This window comes from Miscanthus floridulus, chromosome 7 (assembly GCF_019320115.1).
Source record: "Miscanthus floridulus cultivar M001 chromosome 7, ASM1932011v1, whole genome shotgun sequence".
Lineage (NCBI taxonomy): Eukaryota > Viridiplantae > Streptophyta > Magnoliopsida > Poales > Poaceae > Miscanthus > Miscanthus floridulus.
In genome coordinates this window covers 69,514,292-69,528,558 of record NC_089586.1, presented here as the reverse complement: position 1 = coordinate 69,528,558, position 14,267 = coordinate 69,514,292, and the positions used below count along the sequence as shown (strand labels likewise).

Sequence of the window (14,267 nt, the reverse complement as noted above, 5' to 3'; positions counted from 1 at the left end):
CAATGGATGCGATGGTTGGTACTGGGAGAAAGATTATGCTACATATGTATAGAATTCGGGTGCGCTTGAGGTAGCGGCTGCTGATGATGAGGCAGTGAGCAAGCAGGAGAAGCTTATTGATATTCAACAGACAAATGATTTGTCTGTTTTAGTTGTGTACAGTCACGAAATAATTATGTTACTGAAGTGCATTGTAGTTTTAGTTTGTTTAGTGATAGTTGGGATTGCTTACGTTGTAGCCAGGCTTAGTTAATTAATCAACCGTGTGTGTCATCTATGTTGTGTAATAAAATACTTAATTATGTTCAAGGTTTTTATAATTTGTAGTGTAATGCAGATTATGTCACGCCATTGGATGTACAATGCCGATCGCCGCTCCCAAGACTTTATTGAGGGCGTGCACTATTTCTTAGGTGTGGCCGAGGCAAATAAGCGGGATGGTTTCATGTGCTGTCTATGTGCCCTATGTAAGAATTTAAAGGAATATTCAAGCTCAATGAGTCTTCATTCACATTTGCTTAAGTCAGGTTTTATGTCAAACTATATATATTGGACTAAGCATGGAGAAAGCGGGGTCATGATCGAAGAAGGTGAAGGAGAAGATTTAGACATTGATGACATTATTGCTCAGTATGGTGCCTTTGATGATACTACAATGGGGGGAGATGAAGAAGAGGTAGCGGCAGAAGATGATCTCGGTGATGCTCTTGGCGATGCCATTCGTGATGCACAACAAGAATGCGAAAGTGAAAAAGAGAAAGTTAAGTTCGAGCGCATGCTTGAGGATCATAGGAAGTTGCTATACCCGATGGCCGAAGAGGGGCAAAAAAAGTTGGGTACAACACTGGAATTGCTACAGTGGGAGGCAAAGAATGGTGTATCTGACAAGGCATTTGGGAATTTATTGAACCTCATAAAGAAGATGCTTCCAAAGCCAAATAAATTGCCCACCACTACGTACAAAGCAAAAAAGGTTGTCTGCCCTTTGGTATTAAAAATCTAGAAGATACATGCATGTCCTAATGACTGCATCCTTTACCATGGCAATGAATACGAGAATTTGGATGAATGCCCGGTATGTAAAGCATCACAGTATAAGATCAGGCACGATGATCCTGGTGACATCAAGGGTGAACAACGTTCTAGAAAGAAAATCCCTGCCAAGGTTATGTAGTATGCTCCTATAATACCACGCTTAAAACGTTTGTTCAGAAATAAAGACCATGCAAAGTTGTTGCGGTGGCATAAAGAAGACCGTAAGGTAGACAATATGCTGAGACACCCAGCTGATGGGTCCCAGTGGAGAGCGATAGACAGGGAATTTCCAGAGTTTACAAATGAGGCTAGAAACTTAAGGTTCGCCTTAAGTATAGATGGTATGAATCCTTTTGGGGAGCAGAGCACTAGTCATAGCACTTGGCCAGTTACTCTATGTATCTACAACCTTCCTCCATGGTTATGCATGAAGTGGAAGTTCATTATGATGCCGATCCTCATCCAAGGTCCGAGGCAACCTGGCAATGACATTGATGTCTATCTAAAGCCATTAGTTGAAGAACTTCTAGTTTTATGGAACAAACCAGGTGTATGTGTCTGGGATGAGTACAAACAAGAACACTTTGACCTACGAGCAATGTTGTTCGTAACAATCAATGATTGGCCTGCTTTAAGTAATCTTTTAGGTTAGACAAACAAAGGATATAATGCATGCACACATTATTTTGATGACCTTGATAGTATATATTTGAAAAGATGTCGAAAGGTCATGTACCTTGGCCATCATCGATTCCTTCCTTTGAATCACCAAGTAAGAAAGAAAGGGAAGCATTTTAAAGGTAAGCCAGACCACCAGAAGAAGCCTCATAACCAAACCGGGGAAGATGTACTCGCAATGGTCAAGGATGTGAAAGTAGTATTTGGAAAGGGAGAAGGCAGCGAATCTATTCCCAAAGATGCTAAGGGACACGCACCCATGTGGAAGAAGTCCATCTTTTGGGAGCTACCCTATTGGCAAGTCCTAGAGGTCCGCAACACAATCGACGTGATGCACCTGACAAAGAATCTTTGTGTGAACCTGTTAGGATTCATGGGTGTATACGGGAAGCCAAAGGATTCACTTGAAGCATGCCAGGACTTGTAGGCCATGAAAGAACGAGACAACCTTCATCCAGAGAAGACAGATAATGGACATCATTACTTAAGTCCTGCTAGCTACACGCTTAACAAAGAAGAGAGGGACAGCATGTTCGAATGTCTAAGTAGCATCAAGGTCCCATTGGGATTCTCCTCCAATATAAAGGGTATAATAAATGTGCTAGAGAAGAAATTCCTAAACTTAAAGTCCCACGACTGCCACGTGCTTATGACGCAATTGCTTCTAGTTGCTTTAAGAGGAATTCTACCTCCACATGTACATCTAGCCACCGTGAAGCTATGTGCATTCCTCAATGCAATTTCTCAGAAGACAATCAATCCAGTGGAACTAGCTACTCTATAGAATGATGTGGTTCAATGTCTTGTCAGCTTTGAGTTGGTGTTCCCTCCATCCTTCTTTAATATCATGACACACCTCCTAGTTCATTTGCTGAAGCAGATTAGTATTCTTGGACCTGTGTTCTTACATAACATGTTCCCCTTCGAGAGGTTTATGGGAGTCTTGAAGAAATATGTGAAAGTCCGTTCTAAGCCTGAAGGAAGCATCACCCAGGGCTATGGAACAGAGGAGGTCATTGAGTTCTATGTTGACTTTATTCCTGACCTTGCCCCGATTGGCGTTCCTGAATCGCGACACGAGGGAAGACTCAGTGGTAAAGGAACTTTAGGGAAGAAAATATATATCAGCATGGAAGATGATTATTTCAATAAAGCACACTATATAGTTCTTCAGAACTCATCATTGGTGCATTCATACATCGAGATACATAAGGAGTTCTTATGATCCAAGTTTCCAGGGAAGATTGAAGCTTGGATTAGGCGTCAGCACATGGAAAGTTTCAGTGGTTGGTTGCGAAAAGAATGTCAAGGCGATGACAATATTGATGAGCAACTGTATTTATTGGCTAGGCAACCATCGTGGCATATCCTCACGTACCAAGGGTACGAGATAAATAGGAATACATTTTACATAGTTGCCCAAGATAAAAGGAGCACCAATCAAAATTGTAGTGGTCGCATAAATGGCATAGATCCAAATGGGAATATACAAACATATTATGGCCGCATAGAAGAGATATGGGAACTAGACTACGCACCTAATTTTAAAGTCCCTTTGTTTCGGTGCCAATGGGTGAAGCTGACCGGAGGAGGGGTAACAGTCGATAAAGAGTATGGAATAACAACAGTGGACCTCAACAATATTAGGTACAAAGATGAACCATTCGTCCTTGCTGCTGATGTGAGTCAGGTGTTCTATGTGAAAGACATGTCTACAAAATCAAAGAGAGGAAAAAACGAAGACATCAACTCAATGATCAATGAGCCAAAGCGCCACATAGTTCTTTCTGGGAAAATAAATATAGTGGGAATTGAAGACAAGTCAGACATGTCAGAAGATTATGAAAGAAATGTCCAAATTCCACCCTTCATAGTGAAGAAGATCCAAGCATCATGTTAAATGATGAAGACACTCCATGGTTACGACAAGATCATAACCAAGGGTCATACGTCAAGAAGAAATTCACTGTTGTGCCTGCATGATACAACAATGCATGTTTAATATATTATGTTTTAGAGATGGATATTATGTAATATGTTATGACTTCACATTGTCATATGTTTAATATATGTTTCAAATTTCACAAGTGTGTGACATAGTTTCAGAAAGTCTATATGAGATTCAAGAATTTGTGACTAGTGTTTGATAAAACTTTCTCAAATGGGAAAATAAGCTATGTAACAATTGTAGATCTTGCTGAGATGATCAAACTTGGTATTCAGAGTTTTTTCATCTGAGATCATTTAGTGTCTCATTTTAGCAAGTTTGACCAAGTCAAATTTGGTCAAATGAAAAAATAACACTTTGACTCTAGTATTATGAACTCTAAATGACTTCAAATTGAAAAGTTTTGAATACCAAGTTTGTTAAAATCATCAATATCTACAATTGTTGTTTTGGTAAACTTTCCATTTGAGAAAATTTGGACGGTTCAAATTTGTGATTTTTAAATTTCAATGTCTACAAACTAGTTTTTAGAACCCTAGATTGTCTCAAATTGAAAAGTTTTGAATACCAAGTTTGTTCAGCTCATCAAGATCTACAATCCTTATATAGGCCATTTTTTCATTTGAGAAATTTTGAACAAAATGTAGTTCAAATTTCACAAGTGTGTGACATAGTTTTAAAAAGTCTATATGAGATTGAAGAATTTGTGACTAGTGTTTGATAAAACTTTCTCAAATGGGAAAATGAGCTATGTAACAATTGTAGATCTTGCTGAGATGATCAAACTTGGTATTTAGAGATTTTTCATCTGAGATCATTTAGTGTCTCATTTAAGCAAGTTTGACCAAGTCAAATTTGGTCAAATGAAAAAACAACACTTTGACTCTAGTATTATGAACTCTAAATGACTTCAAATTGAAAAGTTTTGAATACCAAGTTTATTAAACTCATCAAGATCTACAATTGTTGTTTTGGTCAACTTTCCATTTGAGAATGTTTGGATGGTTCAAATTTGTGATTTTTAAATTTCGACGCCTACAAATTGGTTCTACGCTCATGGGGGAAGCCTAGACCCAGACATTGGCAAGCTAATTTTCAGCCAAAAATTTGAGAGAGCAACACAGAGACTAGCTCCTGCTAGGGAAGAAGCTGATAGTGGTGTTTTCAAGCCCAACAGAGAGAAGGATGAATTGACATATGCCCTAGAGAATCCTGAACACGGTGGTCGAACAAGAGGCTATGGGGCGGTTTCGTGGGTACAAGCATTCCCAGCAGACAAGGATACCTACAGAAGCCACCAGAGAAAGAAGGATGAGGAGGCAGACCGAATCTGTGTATTGGAGCAATTTGTTAATGAGTCACGACAAGCATTGCTTAAATCACATGAACGAGAAAAATCTCTTGAGGCAAGAATGCAGGAGGAGATCAAGAGGCAAGTGCAGCTAGCAATAAGTCAAATGCAATCGCAATCAACACCGGGAGTCACCATTAGCCCCGTTGGTCAGATGAAAAGCAGTTGTGCTTTCACGGAGCTGCCAGTTATTCAAGATGACGCTGGGTTGCGCTTCCCTATTGATGACATTACTGAGCCTCTAACAACATGTGAGCTGCACATTCTAGATGGTAATAATGCATCAATTATGGTGGCTATTGGGGTTGTATCTCCAATAGACCGAACGAAGACACCAAGAATCCATGGGTCAGTTATTCAACTTGGATATGCTAGCGTCTCGGTCGATAGAGTGCTCAAAGGTTACAACAATGTTCCTCTTGACATTGAAGGCGGTGATGGAGAGAAGACACTAGGAGAAGCAGAGAAGACATTTATTCAACGGTGCAAACGCTTCATCATCATTCCTGGGGCGCCACCGCTTCCCCTACCTCACCCTAGGTACGAATGAAAGTGAATGAAATATTATTTTCCATTAATTTTCTATTGGCTTCAAAAATAATTGACTCACAACTTATTTTTGTAGTAGGGTCTCCCCCCAGCCTAGCCCAATCATTCATTCCCCATCTCATCATAGCGTCGTGGGGAGCGAGACGACTTCATCTCCACGGCGATCTCCAACTCCTACACCGGCCCCATTGCCTCCACAACGATCTCCAACTCCTACACTGGCACCACCGCCTCCACAATGATCTCCAATGCCTCCACGCCGGTCTCCTACACCGGCCTCATCGCCTCCACGCCGGTCTCCAACACCGCCCCCACCCCCTCCACAGCGACGCACTACAGAGACGTCTAAGGTCCCGGCAGCAAAGAAGACCCAAAAAAAGAGTTATTTCTCAAGAAATATTTCCTAAAAAGACTGATGAGCAAATAGCAGCTGAAGAAGACAAAAAAGTGAAAGATTTTTTTATAGATATCCAAAAGTAGAGACAAGCGAAGCTTAAGGAGAAGCCATATGTTTACATACCACGAGATCTGCTGAGGCAGAAGGTCGAAGCTCACAAGAAAAAGATGCTTGAAGTTCGTAAGCCTCCGCCACTATCAGACTATGACCGCTCCCTCGTGAAGTCACATGATGCAGATAAGAAAAGGAAAAGAGCATCAGGGAAGGATGTCCCACAGCTCGGACAACAAAAGCAACCAATGCAAAATCTTGTTGTTGCTAATGAATATGGTTCCAACATAGAAGTCTATCGACCAGACAACTCTAGAGAAGTGTCGGTTCAAGACCTTAATGCTTTTTTTGAAGATACTGGTTTAACCTTGGATCAATTGACGAGCAAAGCTCCAATCCAGAACCTGGAAGTTGATACCTGGAAGACTTATAAATTTGGCAAAAGTCTGTACAACCCTGCGGCTCTGAATGAACTGGGTACGCAAATGTACTTGCTCAACAAGTGATATATGCAGACGTGTGGCAGGGGTGAGGAGTGGATCTTTGTCAGTTTTAGAGACCATCATTACTTCCGTGGTGATGACATCTTACATATTAGTTTCGAAGAATTGCATCAACTATACCACATGGACGCTCTGGACAAATCAATCATTAGCTGCTTTTGTTTGTAAGTGATTCTTACTTTTATTTAATAAACTCACTTCCATGCGTACGTGTATATAATTATCCTCACATGTAACTTATATTTATATACAGATTCTAGATGTCAGAGCTCCAAAGAATACAAGACACCAGTGTTGGCTTCATTGATCCTTATATCGTATTCAAAACCGATATTATTGCCAAGGAGCAGTGGGTATCTGAAGCACAGAAGAATATCATGAGGTTTTTCGTGAAGCAGCACGACAAGACAACAATACTTTTCCCATACAACTTTGAGTAAGTGTTAATAATAATGTAGTCTACACATTTTATGTAATATCAATACAACTTATATGCATGTACGTGTGTGTATAAACCAATGCAGGTTTCACTGGATACTCATTGTCATTGAGTTAAACTCAAGTCGGTTCGTAATCTTGGACTCGTTGAGAAAAGAGCGGGCACTATACCAAGATATGATAGACATTATCCAGGGGTAATTTCGATCTCTCGCGCACAACTATTATTGAATAGACTTTGCCATAATTTATTAACGATCATATATTATTGGTCGCACAGAGTTTGGAAAGAGTTTATTCGGCAACACCGCAAGGATTGCAAGGCACCACTTAATGTAGTTGAAATACCAGTAAGTTGTACTATATATACTTCCCCACGTGTTTAATTACTATATCGTACTTCAATTTACGTGTGAGATGATGAGAATAATCTTCTTCTCGTACAGTGGTGTTTGCGGCAGCAACCAGGTAATAACTTGTGTGGATACTACGTTTGTGAATTTATCACTGCGCACGTAAGAAGAACTCCTGAAGATGTCCTCAGAGTACGTATATATCAATTTTTTATTTATTTTTAAATGAATATATATATATATGTATTAATACTTTTCCTTTTATTTCAAATGCAAGACTGAATGGTTGAAACAAAGGGTCATGCAAAAAGACCATCTGAAAGCAGTTCAAGAGTCAATAGTAGGATTTCTTCTAGAAAAAGTGCTAAATCCCAACGGCGAGTTCTACTTTGATCCTAAGGAATAAATGGTGTAAATTAAATGTTTATTGATATCGTTATTTTCGAGAACAAGATTATGAAAGTGTTGTATATATACATATATATCTATAATATATATAGTTTTATACTTTATTCGTATATAATAATGCTCGAGATAGAATTAGATGTAATTATATGCGTGCGTGTATTTATATTAGCAGCGTAGAATACGTACATAAAAATATATTATATATTAAACAAATATGTGTAACTGAACTGAAAACAAATTAAACAAAAAAAAGAAAAAGAAAATGAACCTTTAGTCCCGGTTGGGGTTACCAACCGGGACTAAAGGGTGCGGCCACGTTTGCTCAACTGGAGGGCCTTTAGTCCCGGTTGGTAACACCAATCGGGACTAAAGGTTTCTCTTTAGTCCCGGCTCGATAACCCGGGACTGAAGGTTCCACCTTTAATCTCGGAATCGTTGTCCCGGCGCGGTAACCAGGACTAAAGGCCGTTACCGCCCGGAACAATAAGGCAATCCTGTAGTAGTGTGCCGTCCAAGGCTACCTCGCACAGCTTGTCGACACGAGCCACTGGGAACACCCCAAACTGCACCTGCAAACGACATGTACATGTCCCTCACGTTGGAAGCTTTGCTACTTGACATAACTGAGATATACTGAATATAGATAGCTTAATTTGTTGCAACTTACATCTCTGGCCTCCAGGTCAATGGCGACGTCGCCGTCTTTCTGGATGGCCTTGCCTTTGGTCATCTCAGACTCCACGAATCCTGCCGTCAGTATAGTCACCGCAACCTCCACCTCCGAGCCAAGCTCGGATCTCAGTGTCTCGTAGAACCTGAGCTGTGCTGCCTTGGTAGCCTGTTGTGTTGCACACATATAAAACTTGATTAATATTCAGAAGCCGTTAGGATTTAGGTGAAACAAAAAACTGTTGCACTCACATATTTACAGTTTCTCTATTTTCTGAATTAGCTAGCTATAGGTGTCTAGGTATGTACTGTTTCGTTGCTTACATTGTACAAGCTCATCCTAGATGTAGGCGCCGTCGCGGCTGTGGAGGAAGACACGATGAGTTTTCCTTTGCTGGCCTTCAGGTGTGGCATGGCGTAGTAGGTTGGGTAGACAGAGCCCCAGAAATTCACATCCTAGATATATGTGTGCATGTCAAAAACGTCACCCACTTGAGTCTCATAGTACATAGGACATAGGAGTATATTTGGTTTACCATCATTTTGTTGAACCCGGTTATGTTGGTGATTTCGTACGTCGAAGAAGCAGCTGGACCAGACCCCGGCATTGGCAACTAGATGGTTCACTGAACCACACACACATACAGTGACGCAGACGTGATCAGACAATAATACCAAGTCTCAGATGACCACGAGCAGGATGCAGGATGGAGACATAGCTAGAGGGATACACACTACTATAAAAATTATTTTTAGGAGCGGCTCGTAATTTTTTGTAGGGGCGGTTTGGCTGGTAATACAGAGATGGTCTCGTACGTTTGCCGAAGTGAGCGACGGTGGCCTCGACGGCGCGCCTCGATTGCTCCGCGTCCGAGACGTCAGCCGGAATGACAAGAACGTCCAGCGCGCCACGTTCCAGGGCGGCCGCCGCCACGCCCTCCAGCGCTTGCTTCCTCCGGGCCACCAGCGAAAGGCGGGCACCTTTCTTCATGTACTGGTACGCAAGCTCCTGCACGCACAATTGATCCCGTACTGACCACTGAGCTACGGGAATGTTTAAATACAGGGTAAAATTTAGAGATGTCACATCGGAAATCAGTGTCACATCGAATATTCAGATTATAATAATAAAATAAATTATGAAAGTCCTCAAAAATCTAAGCCTAATTAATCCGACATTAGCATATGCTACTGTAGCACCACATTGTCAAATCATGACATAATTAGACTTAAAAAATTCGCTTCGCAAATTAGTCTCAATCTATACATTTAGTTTCGTAAATAGTCTATATTTAATACTCCATACATGTGTCAAACATCTGATGTAATAGGAAATAAATTTTAAGGAGAGAAACTAAACCAGCTCTACAATACCCTAAGTCTGTCCCTGTACGGTTATGGAATGTTTTATATTGTGCCTATCACGTACGGAGTAAATGTTGATCTTCCTCTGTTCCAAAAACAAAGTTGATCCTAATTTTGTTCTAAGTCAGACAATATCATGGTTGGTTAAATTTATATAAGTTATAAATATTTATGATACTAAATAAGTATCATTTATCATTAAATTTATTTCCATAGTATGTCAATTTGGTATAACAAATTTTGATGTCGATCTCAAGAAATTTGGTTAAACTTAAGATGTTTTGACTAAGACAGAACTAATATAATAAATTTCTTTCTAGAACATCGATAGTATGGGCAAATGAGATATGGAATTTCGTGGTCGGCACTTGAAGGGGGCATGGGTGAAGCGACTGAGTCATAGGGAACGGTGCGGTGGTGAAGAAGGTGCAACAATAATAGATTAGCCTTCTTATCCACAGTGGATGTGTTCCTCACCTACCAAAAATTGATGGCCTAGGTCCAAGTTCAGACAGGCCCGCACCTCCCACCAGTACCGAACAGACTTTCGGTTTTTGTCTTTAGTCCCGGTCATAATTTGGCCCGAGAGTAATAGGAGATTTAGTCTCGATTGAAACCACCAACCGGGACTAGAATCCTCTGCTCAATGGATAGTGCAGCAGAGACTTTTAGTCACGGTCTATGGTTTAAACCGGAACTAAAGGTTGCCTTTCAAACCCGGTTAGAACCACCAACCGGGACCAAAGGTCCCGCTGGCTTTTTATCTTGAGTTTAGGCTCTAACCGGGACTAGAGGTTGATACTTTAGTCTCGGTAGGCTCCACCAACTGGGACTAAAGGTTCCGACCTATATATACCCGCTTCCATACTGTCCCTCCAACCCGAGACATAGGTCAAATCTTTGGTCTTTGTTCATCCGTGTTCTTGCTTGGGGGAGCAAGTTCTTGCTCTCGTCCGCCGGCTTCATCTTCAATCTTAAAAGGTTAGCAACTTCATCTTCTAATCTTTCATTGGTAATAATGTAGATCATTTTATGGTTTAGTAATAAGCATAGAAATATGTGGTTTTTTAATTAGGAATAATAATGGTGGATTTTATTTTTATTTATACATCATTTATACATAACCTTAAACATTTATAGTTTTCTAGATCTTTGTTAGCAACATTATTTCTTGATGAGAGTTAATAATCGTTAAAAAAATTATATGCAAAATGATTAAGTTTACTTGGCATGCATATATATATATATATATATATATATATATATATATATATATATATATATATATATATATATATATATATATATATATTCAGTAGCCAGCTACAAAATAAGTTATTCCGTAGCCACCTCCATTTACGATAATTTTATATAATAATTTATGATAATGTCAATACATATTTACGATAGTTGGGTTACTATCACACCTGGAGATATTTACCATAATGTTATAATAAACCACTTAGTATGAAGTTACTATAATATCGTAAATTAACATAGTAATTATCGTAACTCAAAGTATCTACAGAATAAGTTATTTTATAGCCAGCTATAGAGTAGTAGTTATATATATATATATATATATATATATTATATCTTAATGATTTATTTTTATATATTGTTGTATGGTATATTTATATGGGAGTTCTATATTTATTGGGATGTTTTTTCAGTTTTTTTAGTTACGATGAATGACGACGGACTTCCCCAGTCACAGAAACCAGGTTTCCACCTTGGTGATTTTCTATTCGCATCATCCTCAGATAGGGTCGTTCCGCGTCTCCTAGACCCATTAATAGTATAGAATATTTTAAGTTTTGCATGCTAATATAATTTTTTTATATATACATTCATTAATAACATAATTATTGCATATGTCACAGACTATACAATGGGTCAAGTGGCTGAAAGCAGCACTACGGCTGCTCGGGGTGTGGGACATCTTCGAGATGATGATAAGTGTGGTCTTGAATGATGAAGGTGGCAAGTTATGGACGTGCAGTCTCACCTTCGACATCCCCTTTAGGTACAATAATGAGGTGCATCAGGATATCGTGCAGACTGGACAACAGTCATCGACCAAGATAGGCGCCTAGATCGATGTCTTGCTGCTTTCTTTGCACGCAATTGAGCGAATTGGCTACGGTATACCTGATTTCTCGTTCTTGAAGATAGAAGCTTTACGTCAGCATAGTCTGAATGTGTCGCGAGTAAGCGAGAGGCATGCGATATTCAACCATATGGATATGGTACGTCGTGTATGCTATGAGTAATATTTATTATTCTTATTATTATATGAGCACTTTCTGATATTTTTTGTTTGTCCGCTTATAGATTTTGCTCTATGATTTCACCTATGCTACATGTGGCTTGTAGCCCATTCTCACGCAAGCTATTAAGCGATTAGGGTACGCTTGGGACTTCGTGGAAGCGATGGGCTAAAGGACGACAGCTGGTATCCAGTATTGCGTGAGATTTAGATAGAACCAGGCCATCGATAGTCTGTCAGTAGGCTACATCTATGGGATGCCTTGTCCTCGGCGTTGCGAGACAATGGAGAGTGTTTTAGTGCGGACCATGCATTACATAGGCAATGACCGTGGTTACACAATCCACATACACTACTGACAGCGGAGACAGGCTAGGATTGCAGCCGGTTTGTAGGATCCATGTGTTAGTTAGGTTTATTCATACTGTTATGTTTAATTAGGTTTATTCAAACGGTTATATATAATTTGGTTTATTTGTATGGATATTTTAATTATGTCTGTATGCAAGTTAATTATGTTTCATTAGGTTTATTTCTATAGATATTATAATTATGTTTGTATGGATTGAAATTTAACTCGTGTAGGATTGAAATGCATATGCAAATAAAAAAATCAGAGAAATAAAAACACGAGTGGTAGGATTAAAATGCATATGCGACTTTGTAGTTGACAAATTTTTCATTTGTAATCATATATTGTTTCAAAATTCTATTTGAAATTAAATTTTTAAAGAAGTTTGATTTTTCTTTTTAATCTCTAGCTAAAACTTATAACTAGTCTTTCTCTGTCATACTAACTTCAAATTTGATGATTTTTTTCTAAAATTTTCTAAAATCAAGCTCTATCAATTTATTGTGTTCTTACGGCTTTCATTTTGGTCATCTTTTCATTTGAATTTGTTTTATCAATTCAAAATTTGATTCTTAAAAAAATGGCAACTTCAAATAACATTTTGAAACAGTAAATGAATTTAGCTGGGAAATTAATGAACATAAAAGTTGTAGAACTAATCAAGATATGTAAATTTTGAACAATCTTTAGTGCCACTTTATCGGATGAAGAAATGGCCAAAATAAAAGTTGTAGATCTCGAAAAGTTATACAACTTTGTAGTTGACAACTTTTTCATTTGAAGTCATCTTGTCAAGAAAAAGTATGTTTGAATTTCTCAAATTTGAAATTTGAATTTTTAAAATATAATTATAATTTATAGCATATGTTATTAAACATGTAATGAAATAAAAAGCATTATTAATTATATATTAAAGCAATTTTTGAGCTATATTTTTTTACTACTTAACTTACACTCAGCGTATTTATGTTAAAGGAAATGGTAACACCCTTAGATTTGAAATCTTGGAAATGGACCTAAAAGATTTAATTTAGAATTTTTGTGCACATGAAATATAGGAAAATTAATTTTTTCATTACATTAAAATTCATCGTAAGGTAACAACATATTTGAGCATACATGCCATTGCATTTGATTTATTTGGTTGAGTGGTTTTGATTGAAAATTTAAAATGGTTAAAATTGCTTTTGCAAATGAAATTAAAAATGGCTTTGAAATAAAAGAAAAGAATATTAGAAAATGAAAGAATTTAAAAAGTTATTCTCAAAAAACTTACCCAAAATTTATTCATTTATGTTTGAAATAAAAAGTGTATTTTAAATCATATTTATACTCAATTCGGTTCATATTTGAATTTGTTTTGAATTGAGAAAAGAAAAGGATTTGGAAAAATAAAAAGAAGAAAAAAAAACTCCTCTCTCTCATTTTGGCCCGAAGGCCCACGCTTCCTCTCTGGATGGCCCGCTCCTTTCCTCCTCTCTGCTGGCCTAGCCTCCTCCTCCTCCCACGCATTGGCCCGCTCCGCATGGCCTGCTCCGCACACAGCCGTTCCGTGCCGGCCCGCTGCTCGCGCCCTTCCTTCGCTTCGTGTCGCCCGCGCGGCTCGCATCGGCCTACCCCCAGCGCCCATGCCTGCATGTGCTTCGCCCTCTTCTCCCTCACTACATCATCGGCCCCACTCGTCAGTCGCCACCTTTCTTTCTTCCCCACGCTCCCCTTCCCTTTCTCGCTCCTAGCGATGGCGCACTCGATGCACGGCAAGCCACCGCAACAGTGCCCGTATGGCAAGCGACCAAAAATGTCGCGCCCCGCTTCCCTTCCATCTACGTAGTGCCTGCCCACCTATAAAGCCCCAAACCAAGCACCTCCCTCTCCCATTTCCCCGTCTGTGCTCATGCTCT

The 14,267-nt window shown here is 39.1% G+C and overlaps 1 pseudogene; it reads right to left on the bottom strand.

The window, feature by feature from the left end:
- Positions 1 to 14,267, bottom strand: part of LOC136463393 (11-beta-hydroxysteroid dehydrogenase A-like) — a 51,909-nt pseudogene that overhangs the window by 1,431 nt on the left and 36,211 nt on the right.